Below are 13,126 nucleotides of genomic sequence, written 5' to 3' on the forward strand. Positions count from 1 at the left end.
GACACTTCCATTGAAATCTCATCTCCTTTGGAAAGAAGGTTCCCGTTTTCTGGCTCTCCTCTGCGTGTGACAGCCAGGGATGTGTCAAACAGCATTCAACTGACAGTTTCCAACAGAGATGCCATTAGCAAAGATGGCATGGAAATAACCTTCCCTTAGAAATGTTTTTAATGTGAGCTGTTTATATTCAGAGCTGTGGCTAGGCCAAACCAAAAGGAACAACCTCATTTAGGAGGAAGGCAAACACTGAAAAATAATAACAATAATAAATGCTGAGCCTTGGGAGCAGGAAGGGGTAGGTGTGGAGGGGTCAGAGGGAGCAGGCAAGGTGAGGAATGGGGGAAATGTGGGAACCTGCAGCGCTGTCTGTGATGTCCTAGCACATCACCTTCCTGGTCTACGCATGCACAGAGCACGACGACTCCTGTCCAGCCTCACGCCAGAAAGGGACGTGACTCAGAAGGGTGGAAGGAAGGCACTCGCTTGCTTTCTAAATGGGGAAAGGTACCCGACCCCAGCTGGGCCCGCGGCCCAAAGTCACACAGGGAGCTCGTGGCCGAGTCGGGAAGTGAACCCCGGGCTGCCTGAAGGCTCGTCCAGTGCCTGAACCGCAGGCTCGTCCTTTCCTTTTATTGGTAAAAATAAAAATATGACCTTCTCCTGGCAGCCTTGCAGAGCAGATGCTGCTTTTTAGATGACAGCATAGAAATGCAGAAAAACTTTAGGGATTTGCAGAAATTCTTTCCAACGACAGATTGTCTGGCCTACTAGTGTCATAATGTCAGCCCTGAAACATGCCATAAAGCTTTATTTCAGCAGAACAAACATAACCCCCTAGACCAGCTCTTTGACAACTAAATAAAACAAAGCAGGGTAATAGCGGCTGGAAGCCCACCAGGCTCTTAATGTGACCTCTTGAATACTAATAGTTATTAGAGATGCAATGAATAAACGTCAAGAATATTACAGGCAAGCCGTGTTTAAGAACAGGACTCCAGAGGGAAGTTTGTGGAGGCAAAACTTCTGAACGTGAGTTACAGTAACGGGGGAGCACTCGTGTGGCTTCTGGAGAGCCAGAAGGTATTTTTCATGCACTGGTGGCCTGCGGGATGGAGACGGAGGACTCCAGGCTGCTACACGCTACCAGATTGCTGCATCCCCTGACACAGCAGATAAAAGCCCGAGCACTTTGTGGAGCTGCTCTGTTCAATAAACACACGAGCAGAAAATAAGTGAGGAGGGAATAAAGAGGGTAGGGTATACCGCACGGCGCTGCAGTTTGCTGTCTTTGGAAGACCACAGGTTGCTTATAAATCATCTTCTGTGTGTGTGTGCTTGTGTCAATCAGACAGGCGAGGTATGTGTGCATGTGCAGGGAGCAGCCCGCGGTGCCCAAGGCTTTTGGGAGCTCCCCTCCTCTCCCCCTCCCTTGCAATTACTGGATAACCAGAGGAGGTGAAGCAGCAGCGTGCGGCCGGTGGGGTCAGGATCAGTGGCTCCAGGGCAGGAAGGCCACCTTTCTGGCAGGGGTCTCCTCTGCCTCTAGCTTTGGGCAGTCTAATTACAGTCTCAATAACTTTCCCATTTACAACCATTTCCCTTGTGCTCCGGCACTGCCTGTGACATGTCAGTGCGCAGGTTCTACTCAGAGCTTATTTTGTAGAGAAAACAATGCCAGCACTTTAATATGTATGGCCAGGGACTTTTATTTTATTTATTTATTTTTTTTTTCTAAGATCAGAGAGCAAAATAAAAAATATATGTTTCGCTATGCCATTGAGGCTCAATGAAATACTATTTTTGCTGAGAAGTTTCTGCTCCTCTTTGCACAACAACATGGGCAGAAATGATCAAATAAAACAGTATAAAAAATCTGTATTTCATTTCTGTAAGAACTGGAAAAGGAGAGAAATGCGATGCAAGGTTTTTCTGTACATGGGCCTCAGTATTGCAAAGGACAAACCAAGAGACCCGATCCCAAATAACAGCAACTGTGTGACCTTCTTTTATCCCACTGGATAGTCCCCTTTATATTAGACTCCTTGCACTAATTTTGGAAGCGTGGTGACCCAGATGGCAAGGATGCTCCTTTGGGCCGGTGTTTGGCCTTTTACCCATGACGAGGAGTAGGTGGGCCCCTGTCAGCCACATATCATACAGGTGCAGTGGTCTTGGGGCAGCACAGCCAAAATGACGTGCTGCTGGCAGAGCTGTTCTGCCTTAAATTGGCTAAGCCATTCTTGACTGTGATTTCAGCGGGTCGGATATGTCAGCCTGTTTCCTTTTTCTCATTCCCCTCTCCAGCGTCACCAGTGATATGACTTAAGACTTGGGAGGTAGCGCTGAGACTCGTTGGGTGGTGTATGTAAAATGAGACACTGTTTAGTTTCAAGGCTGGGAATTCAACAGTTTAGCTGCACACACTGGGTAGAAAAGTGTTTCTTTTTATTGCTTTTGAGTGTGCCACCTTTAAATGTCACGGAGCAGCCCCTTGTCCCTGCAGGAACAGGAGCCACGGACCTCTGCCACTGCTTGGCTACTTCCTACTGTGCCATGTCCTCACCTCTTTCCCTACTTTCTAAGGTTCTAAGATAAACAATCCCCATTTTTCTTTTTTTTTCCCCTCTTTTTTTCATTTTTTATTTATTATTTTTTTTCCCCTCCAGTGGGAGCACAAGGTTTCAGCTCTAAAGCACAGCTTTCACTTTAGCTTTAACTTCAGTGGCAGGAATATAAGGATACCCTGAAGTTGCACAAATACCCAACTCCATCAGGAGGATGAGCCAACCCTTGGCAGCCTTATTGAGCCTGAGATGGGATCCCCATCAAAAACCTCCGTCTCACCCAGGAGCAGCTGTGTCCTCCTGCAGGGGAGGCTGTGCTCTGCGTGCTGAGGATAGGACCGAAAATGGCAGGAGGCTGAGGTCCCAATTGCTTTAGCAGGTGTTTGCATCTAGCTGAAGCAAACCTGTGCAATCCAGGATGGGGGCATGGCTGGAGGCTCTATTTTGGTGGGGATTTTCTTGTGCCAGATGGGTGACCCGGGCCAGCTCACAAACTCTGTGCTGCTGGGCTACCAGAGGGGTGTCAGAAGGGTGTTTAACCCCCTTTCTCACTCATTTCAATTACAGTTCCCCTCTGCTAACCTTCCTGCACTTTTCAAGTCCTTTTCTCATCACTGGCAGTGCCGTGACTCTTGGTTGGCTTCTCCTGCACCATGCAGTGCAATTGCCAGCCAGGAAGGGTCAGACCAGTGCTTTCTTAGTACTGAAATTCAGAAAGACACATCAGCCTTATCTGATCGGCCCCGAGAGCTTCACCAATGGCTTTGTGCTCAGACACGGTGCAGGCAGCAGATCCCACCACACCATAGCCTGAAGGGGCAAACGCTGCTGAGTGCAGGGCGAGATCTAAGCGAACGGCAACCCAGAGAGACTATCAGATCTGCCTGTCTGCCTGTGAGTCCTAAAAAACACATTGGCCGCAGCGCGCATACCCCAGTGTGAAGTCAGCCAGGAACAAGCCAGAGAACCTGCCTCTGACCCTGAGGACATTGCTTGAAAAATATTTTCCAGAACTCGGTGCCTGGGGACCTGCAGCTAACAAACATTCTGGAAGTGTAATCACAGCCTTTGGCTCTGCTGCCGAACCACCTACGGGAGGTGAGTTTAAAGAGAGCGGCTTTAAAGCTGTCAACATAAGAAGGAGGGAAGCCAAATTGCTTTCGTGCTTGCATTCGCGTGCCAACTGGTTTGTCATGGGATTGGTATGTAGCAAAGATAGAGTTGTCTGCAGAAAAGCTGTATTATTCTTTTTTGGATGGGTCCACTGGAGATCAGTCAGGGCCCACAGTAATTTCCTGAGGCGACAAATCCAGCCCTGAGATAGGCCACGGGCTCCTCAGCGGTTGCATGGAGCTTTGCGTTGGGTCAGAAAGTCAGCCTTTGAGGAGAAGAGCTGGAGAAGCCTTCCAGGAGCGAGAGCTGATAAGACAGCAGCTCCCCAGCTGTGCTGTGGCCACACAGCGCTGCGTATGTCATCGGAGGAACAAGAATTAATAACCCGGGGCCAGACTTTGACCTCTGCTATTTCGGCACATATCCCTGGCAGCTCCAGCGGCCTCCCTGTTGGGCTGCGCGGCGGCTTGTGTAACTTGTCTCAGCCCTCCCACTGCCCAGGTCCCCAGGGCTCTAGCTGGGGCTGGGGATATCGGATCCTTCTCCCAGCCTGTGGAGAGGAGGGCAGGGTGCTGGGGAGCAGGCTGGATGCCCAGAGCTGTGCTGCCCTGCAGAGCATGGGGCATCATCTTCCTGGTCACGAAAATACACCTGGATGTGGTGGAAGAGTCTTGGGATTGTCTTAGAATCACAGAATCACAGAATCACAGAATTTTCTAGGTTGGAAGAGACCTCAAGGTCATCGAGTCCAACCTCCAACCTAACGCTAACAGCCCTCCACTAAACCATATCCCTAAGCTCTACATCTAAGCGTCTTTTGAAGACTTCCAGGGATGGTGACTCCACCACTTCCCTGGGCAGCCTGTTCCAATGCCTCACAACCCTTTCTGTAAAGAAGTTCTTCCTAACATCCAACCTAAAACTCCCCTGGCTCAACTTAAGCCCATTCCCCCTCGTCCTGTCACCAGGCACGTGGGAGAACAGGCCAACCCCCACCTCGCTACAGCTTAGGATGCAATGCTCTGTCTCAGTCCAAGGGGGACCGCTTGGTTTTGGTGACAAAGTGACATAATGGGGCAGACTTCATGAGTAGTGACACCTATGCTTGACAGAAGAGAAATCCTTCATCCTGGGCAAACCATGTTGTTTGATCCTACATGGACCTAGATGAAACTAAGGTCAATCCCATTAACAGGAGCTTTTCTAGATGAAGAATGTCCCAGGTGTCACCGCTGCCAGGTGAGAGGTGCTGCTCAGCATGGAGCATCCTGAATACTGTCCCCAACATTGTGAGCTCCTCCTGGGGGTAATTGGGATGTGCAGGGTTGGAGTGACAAGTGATGGGGACAAGGTGGCCCCGTGTAATGGCAAAGGGCAACACACCTGTCCTTTCCATTGCCAAACCATCCTGGGAGGATGTTAGTCAGGCAAATGAACAGCAGACATGAACAGAAGAGCCCCATGGCTCTTTCAGATTTTTAACTGAAGTTTTTGACATGCAGCTGCCCAAGGTGGCACACACAACCTCTCTCCCAGCCCCTTGCTAAGTTCATTTCCCAAATAACACACATTAAGCTGAACCTTAAAAGAGTGGGAAAGGAGCAAGCAGACTGTAGAAAGGCAAAGGTCTAAACCTACTCAGAACCATCCCCGGGATGCATGGTTGGGCCACCTCTCCGTGCCTGGGGCTGTGAGGATGAGCCGGCGGCCCCCGCAGCCTCCTCCCCAGATGCAGCAGCTCCCCGGGCGCTGCTCAGCCCACACCCTGCGTCCCCGTCCTTCGGCGAGCCGTTCCCACCCTCCAGCTGGCCGGGGAGAGCCGCCAGCTGCCTCCGTGAGTCAGGAGCGCCGGCTCAGCCCGTCCTCACCTTTCCGAAAACATTGGCAGCCGCTCGCAGGTCCCCGGGGCACGGCTGCGGGAACGTTTTCGCAAATAAGGTCTGCAGTGCGTAAAAGGTGCGGTGGAGAAAGGCAGGGGGAAAGCTCGGCTCCTCCCTGGTGCAGCCCGGGTGCCGGGCTTCAGGAGGAAAAGTTAAGCCCATGGGCATCAGGGATGATGGATTTATTAAAAGTCACTTTTCTTACACCGTTTTTGCCTCATTGATTAAACCATGAACAACTGAGCCCAGATAGCTGAACCCAGCTCCCTGATTTATTGGGGTGGATGGATGAATGGTGCTTCCCTTGTTTATTGGAGGTGATCTGAAGGTAAATAGCCATGCTCTCAATGGGCTGGAGATGCTCAGATGAAAAACACGTGCGGCGCTGAAGGGCTGGGAAAAGATTAAGTCCACTTATTTTCTCTCTAACTGTCCTTGCTCTATAATAAGCATACATGGGGGAAGGAGTACTCCACTTCCAACATCATCTGGGCATTTCCAGGCTGTTAAAGGGCTTTAGAGCATGAGTAATGCCCTCCTAGTTTTCTCTGGGGACAAGCTACAGCCAGTGGCATGGAGCTCCTGGTGCTTGCTGGTGCGCTGGAGGGAGCTGTGAAGCCAGGGTGTGGGGAGGCGAGGGATAAAGCCCTGCCTGCCCGGGCTGGCTGGCACAGGTGGCCCCTTCCCATGCTCAGTTCCTGAGATATTATATCATATGATGTGTTTATCCATCTGTTTGCAATCGTGGGGAGGTCGGTGTGGTTTTAATTAATGAGCAATTGTTTTTGTGGTTGTTGTGCAGCGCCCTGAGCGATTCAACAGGGGTGGGGGCACTTATAAATAAAACAATTATTATTACCAAACTTCATTAACATGCAATGCTGCCGTTCCCTCCATGTGTCTGCTCCCTGGTTTCTGTCACTATCAGGTTGGTCTGAAGGGGAGGGGAGTTGGCAGAGCCCAACAGAGCCCTAGGCAGTGGCAGTGTGGACTCTCTGGTGTCTCCTAAGGGCTGAGCCTTTTCCTCACCAAGGCCAGAAATAAGGTTTCTGTCCTCCAGCCATTTCCACAAAACTTACAGATACTGCGTTCTCTTTGAGGGTGTTGCCCATCTGCCAAATTGGACTGAAGTCATCAAGAGGTTAAAAACTACCTGCAGTAGATAGATATCATGTGTATACACCTGCACACAACTTCATAAATCCCATTTGCTTTGGGAATGCGTTCTGGAAAGGTGCCTAATACCAGACTTAGGCAGAGTGTTGCACCTGAGTTCCAAAAATCCCTCCAAGAGGGGCTCTTGGTTACTCCCAAGGCACGTGTGGTGCTGGATACAAGTCTGCCATCAGGTGTTGCAGCTGGTCTGCTCCACAGGACCTGCTTCAACCTAATAAGAGTCATTCCCAGGTCTGCTTTTTTACAGCTTGCCTTCTTGCAGTCCTTCAGGCTAAAACGGTCCCTGGAGCCTTGTGTTCTCCCTTCTCTGGAAGCTTCTATAATTGCTGCTGCCGCAGGATTTTCCTTTTCCCCAGTGATCAGAGCAACACAAACCAGCACGCTCAGCCGGGTGCCTGATGTGGCCATGGAGCTTGTGCCTGCCCCCACTGCTTTGCACCATATTTTGGATTTAAACCATCAGGGTGGTGTTACACCAGGGGGGAAGTCCAGCCTGGTTCTGGGCAGACAACAGGGCTCTCCTTGTCCCTCTCCAGTGAAAGGGTAGTGGCATTGTGGTGTAACCATACAAACTAAACTAAACCAGATGCCCAGTTTCGCCCTCGTGTGACTCCCTGGCAGCCTGTTCCTGCTGAGCCCACAGCGTCCCCTCGGTGGTGAGGACGCTTTGCTTGTCACCTTATAAACACGCAGAGCTCGTGTCCCTGCTCTGAACCAGGGAGTGAGTTTAATTCCCCAACACCAGGCCACAAAAGTGTTTTTTAGATGCAACATCTGGGCCTCTGAGCGCTGGGTGGTGTGACAGGATGTGGCAGTGTGGTGATGGGGTGACACAGGAGCGTGGGACCTGGAGAGGGGCCCTGCAGTGGCACTGGTCTCCTTGTCACTGCATGGCCGTGTCCCCTCCATCCTGGGGACACAGGAGATGGAGCAGACTGGCAGCTCTCTGGGACCCAGGTGGGTGGCAGCCCTCATAAACTGCACCTTTGGGGATGGACATGGCCCAGCACTATTCCCATGTACTGGAGGGAGCTGGAGCAGAGCCCAGCTGGCTTATCTCCATGCTGATTTTCCCACGGGACAGGCATGGGGCAGGACTGTGCCCTCAGATATCTCTTCTTGGCCCTCCAAGTGCATCTCCTTGCTGGAGAAAGGGAGCAGATGCCATCATGTCCTGGTTTTAACAGTGAAAAGGCTGCGGGATTCCTGCATCAGACAGGTCCCCATTAGGGTGTAAGCAAGTCTTGGAAGCCACATCAGCCCAGAAGAAAATCAGATATGGTCTCCAGCATCAGCTGGAGCTGGAACAGCTCTGCAGAAACCTGAGATGTCCAAATGCCAGCACAGCAACCTTCAGGATGTCTTTTATGTATGGCAGCAGAGACTTTCAAAAATCAACTTCACTCATTTTTTCCCCATCCCAGAGCCCTGCATGGTAGGAGCTGCATCATTTTCCAGCCCCTGTTTCACCCAGTGAGGTCTGGGCAGGGAGCCCCAAGCCAGGCAGCACAATGGGATGCGGTGACAGCGGCTCTCCCGCAGGATGAACCGAGTTCAGCCCCGACCAGAAGAACAAGCACGGGCGTTGCTGCAACATTTAACAGCCCGATGGGATCAGCAGTGACCGGTGGAGGCGGTTAGAGGCAGAAGGGGAACATGGCTGGAGGGCCGGGCTGCCAAACCTCTCCTCTGAAGCACGTGCTGATCCGGGGAGAGCGCTATAGATTATTTCTGCGTGTGCGCTCGCCTTGCCAAATATAACTAAGTAGCGGGAGGTTGCTCTGTTTCTAATTGGGTGATGAAAGCCCGTCGAGGAGGCCAAGACCAAATGGTCAGAAGCAGGGGAGGCAGGGACCGAAATGGCACTGATGCAGCGAGGGCTGAGCCGCGAGTGCTGCCCTCGGTGCTGCTCCTGGTCCCCCTCAGGGCACACTCAGGCTCGGGGAGCTCAGGGCTCTGCATGGGGAGCACAGGGCTGTCCCCTGGGAAGAGGAGGACAGCACCGCATTAAAATGGGGTGGAGAGTTCATTCTGATCCTTGAAAGTGCATTGGCTGTACATTGTATTTATGTTCCGTTTTCTGGAAAAAAAAAATAAATAGAAAAAGAGGAGCTCTTTTGAAACGAGCTGTTTGTAATGACAGTTTTCATCAAGTAAAAATTCCCTGTCTCAGGGAAGTCTTCAGTACAGGCAGCCTTCAATTTCAGCAGGAAACTGCTCAGTTTCTGTATAGTTGATTGCTGAGTGCCCCCCAGCCTGTCCTGCCGGGGGCAGAAGGCAGCACAGACACTGCAGACAGCAGAAGAGCAGGAGGAACCTCAGGCTGGCAGAGGAGAAGGGATGGTCTGGAGACCTGGAGCACCCGGTGAGCACAGGGCTGAGTGGAGATGCTCCCTGCAGACTCAGTGGCTCTGAAGCCATTGCCACGGTGCCTCTTCACAGCCCCCTTGGAGCTTTGCAGTGACACCTCAGGGTCACCTCATTTCTGTAGGGTAAGAATGAGGGAGTCCTGAAGGCAAGGGGATCCTCCCCACCTAACACCACCTTGCTCCTCAAGGGGACCTTATAATGCTCTTAGCATCATAATGCCCCTGTCATGGGGGTCCCAGGTGCTGTGCAATAGCCTTGTGCTTCAGCAAAGCCCCTGCTGCCATCTGGAGACCTGGCAAATGCACGTTTGGCTCATGTGTTGTGCTTGCATAGGAGGGGAGAAGGATCCATGTACACGAGAGATACAGGGGAGTGAAGTGATGGAATAATTCACTTAGTACTGGGACATTTATGAGTCACCTTCCCCTCCCCTCCGAGATAGATGTCATAACGGAGACTAACCCCGCAGTAATCTCCATATAACATATGTGATATGTTTACTTATTTCTTTCCTCTGTCTTCCCTGCTCTGCAATGTAAATAGTCATTTGTTCCTCTTCCAGATGCTGGTGCATGGTCTCACCAGTAGGAAATATATTATCATCCAATAAAACCAAATTCTTGGTGGCAATGATGATGATTTATTGATTTTGGCTCCATTGCATTCACAGATGGAAATAGAAGCTGGCAGTTAGCTCATGTCTTACAACCCAGCCTAGACCATTCACTTTAGCTTGCTGAATGCTGCACTTTGGAGACGGTATCTGCTCCTCAAGAGAAAGTTTCCAGGGTTGTGGCTGGATTCGTTTAAGACTGCAATCAACGTTGATGAAATGCGAATGCATCATGGGGACCCCTACTTCCTAGTGGTGAGCTACCTCTGGGATAGAGACATCCAAGGCACATCTCCAGCCCTGCAGTGATGTGTCCGCCCCAGTAAACACATGCACCGGGAAGCTTGCAAGCCAACCCAAACAAACACTGCAGAGCAGCCTGAGAAGTCCTGACCCATGGAAACTTCCTGGGTCCACGGGCCTCTCTGCAGCTGGAGAGGATGTCCTCGCTCACAGCTGCGATGGCTGCTCCCTTCCCAGAGGCAGCCCTTCCCTTTCCCTGCCCATCCTGACCCCATAAGAAGTGATGGGGCTCTGGGAAGTGGCCTGGAAGAGGTGGCGTGCCTCCTAAAGCTGGGCTCCCCTGCCTGCTGGCCGGTGTTCAGCCGAGCCCACGCACTCGCACTGTGGGAAGAGCTGAGGCCGCTGTGGCTGGTTCATGTTTCAGAAGCCACTTGTGTGTGGAAGCCTCTTGGCCAGGCACTACTGGCTTTGCAGGAAGAAGTTATTTTTTTTTATTATTTTTGTTTTAATTATTTATTTACTTTTCCTCTCGCTGACTCTCTGGGAGCCACCAGTGAATGGGGCAGCACGCTTGGGGCTGGGCTGGTACCGATGGCTTTTGCTCAGGGTGAAGGTTAATGGAGCTAGCCACTGATTCACCTTGACAGCTGCTTTGGGGGCTGGGTTTGAGTCACTTAAAAAGCCTCTGGCTTATAAAAGAAGACCCACACATGTTCTCCAAACCCCCAGGCCCTCAGGTCCTACAAAGATATCCCACAGGGGCTGGAGAGAGCCAGGGCAGGGCAGGTTGGGCCTGCTCTGCCATCGTCAGCCTGGTAACCCTCCAGGCATCCACCTTTCCTTGCCAATAACCCACTTGGGATGGTGTCACCCCACCAGGAACAGAAACTGGTGGAGAGGTCTTCTCCCAGAGCAGTAGCTTGTCTTCCCCTTCAGGAAGCTGCTGGCACGGCCATGCCCGGGGTTAGACTGGATTACAACCACCTTTAAAACTTCTGCTTCATCCTCCGATTGCTCCTGGTCACAATCTTTCATCTGTTTTGGGAAAGTTTGGTTAACTTTCATGTGGTTTCCAAAAAAGAAAATCATCCACCAGAATTTCCTGTTATGCCATCAGTCTCCAGCCCGGCCAAAAGGAGCAGTTTACTGTTGTTTACATAGCTGCAAAAATGTACTCGGACCTTCCCAGCCCAAGGTGCCTGCTTATTCTTAAAGCCTGGCCTCCTGAGGCTCCGAGTGCCATTTGCAGCTGTGTTTTACTCTGCAGGCTCTCGTTTCTGGGGAGGGAATTTCTCCGAGGCAGGAAACCATGTCTTCGCATGCCTCCGCGCCGTGCCTGGTGCCAAGGGGCCCTGATTCGGATGGGGGCCGCGGGATGCTCCGGCGATCGCAGATGTGTGCTGGAGCTGGGAGAGCACAGCCGGGAAGCTGCTCTGAGAGTTCCCACCGCTGGCACGAATGCTGTTAAACCCATGACATCTTCTTGGCTGGGCATGGAGGGAGGGGAGCAGCTCGCGGCTCATCTGGAGCGGGTGAAAGCAAGGATCACGGGGCAGGAGGAGGGAGGGCATGGCACGTGGAGCTTCCCAAGAAAGCTTGCTGCTATCCTGGGAATGCTGCTGAGACCTTCTCAGGCTTTTGGCTCCATCTAAAAGGCCTCCAAGGGTACTGTGAGAGTGAGCAAGCAGCCTCCATCATGTGGTGTTTGCTGGAAGATAATGAAGAACGTTGTCTTCTCTCTCTCTTTTTTTTTTTTTTTTTTTTTTTTTTTGGTGCTGATTGACTTCTTTACCTGGCAGTAGTGTTGGTATATGGAAGAGTGGGTGCTTGCACAGGAAAATGAACTTTTCCTTTGAAGTAGACCCATGGGATTTAGAGAGCGCAGAGGAAACTGCAGCACCCATCTGGTCACTGCGCCTCTGCCATGGGGGCCCTCCAGAGTCCTTCAGGGAGTCCCAGTGCAAACACCCTCTCAGCAAGCACTGGTGTGGGTGTGAGCATTAAATAAACCATATCTCCTCTCCTGCTGTCTGAGGAGGCAGTTCTTGCACAGCAAACCAGGTTCTTGATGTTTGTCCCAAAGGGCACTGTGGGGTCCTAAGTCTGGGGGAAGCTCAACCATAGCTAGGCAGGGCAAAGAGAAGGAGGGGAACTGTTTTGATTTGTACCTTATAAGTGCTGGAGACATCATTTAATACCTGACTGCCCAATAACCCCAATAATGACATGCAATGGTGCATTCGCTCACTGGGACCTAAGGAATGCCCTGCAACTGCACTGTGCTGCTTTTTGTTGACAGAGCAACACGTGCTCAAAGGAAAGCAATGAAAGCCTGGGTGTGGAGGTGGTATCTGCAGTGGTTTTAAGCTCTCTGATCTTCTAACAGCTCCAGAAGACCTGCCATGAAGATTTTTACTGTTGTTCCTTTCATTTCTAGCGTTGTCATTTCTCAAGAGAAGGGATCACGTCACCGAGCTTCCCCCAAGGTGCTGATCACAGCCAATAAAGTGCCACAGAGATTTAGGAAGGGGAAAGTTGAGTTACATTGGTCACATTACATTTAAAGTTCCAAAAGCATTGATAAAAATTATCAGGTAGCTTTGCAAATAGCACTCACTGCAGTGCCTGATAGGGTCCTCCCCAGCTGTTTTTTGCTTGTTAAGGTTTTATCTATAATGCACAGGATAGAGGACTGTACTCTGCTTATGACTAGAAATAATTGGGTTTCATTTCTCTAATGAGAAAGATATTTTAATAAGTGGAGCTCTTTGCAATACACAAATAAACTGCTTGAAACGGCTTGCTCTTGAACAAGGAAAGCAAACTTTTAAACATACATTTTGTTTTTATGACAAAAAAAAATCAAAGTTTTAGTGGTTTCCTCTCTTTTTGCTTTTCCACTATCAAAAATTACAAACAAATAGAATCTGTGACCTTTTTCTTAATATACTCATCCTTTTTGGCCAGAGTGGTTTAAAAAAAAAAAACACATTTCATGAGCATACCCTTAACAAAGAGCCTGCACTTGTATGTTTACATAGCTATTGATTTACAGTATTCTTAAAATTATAGAGCCAAATCTTGAAGTCTTCAATTTGTTTTTCCATTGATGGAAATTAGTATAAGTAAAGAGTGAAGAAATAAATCAGTTTTGGTGTAAGTAAACC

At 50.4% G+C, this 13,126-nt stretch overlaps 1 long non-coding RNA gene across 1 annotated transcript; it reads left to right on the forward strand.

The window, feature by feature from the left end:
• Positions 1–3,567: 3,567 nt before the first annotated feature.
• Positions 3,568–9,733, forward strand: LOC311438192. The gene is made up of 2 exons (XR_014693977.1): positions 3,568–3,662; positions 8,158–9,733. It is a non-coding gene; the product is annotated as an uncharacterized lncRNA (long non-coding RNA).
• The last annotated feature ends 3,393 nt before the right edge of the window (positions 9,734–13,126 follow it).

The sequence above is a fragment of the Aythya ferina genome (genome assembly GCF_964211825.1).
Source record: "Aythya ferina genome assembly, chromosome: 5".
NCBI lineage: Eukaryota > Metazoa > Chordata > Aves > Anseriformes > Anatidae > Aythya > Aythya ferina.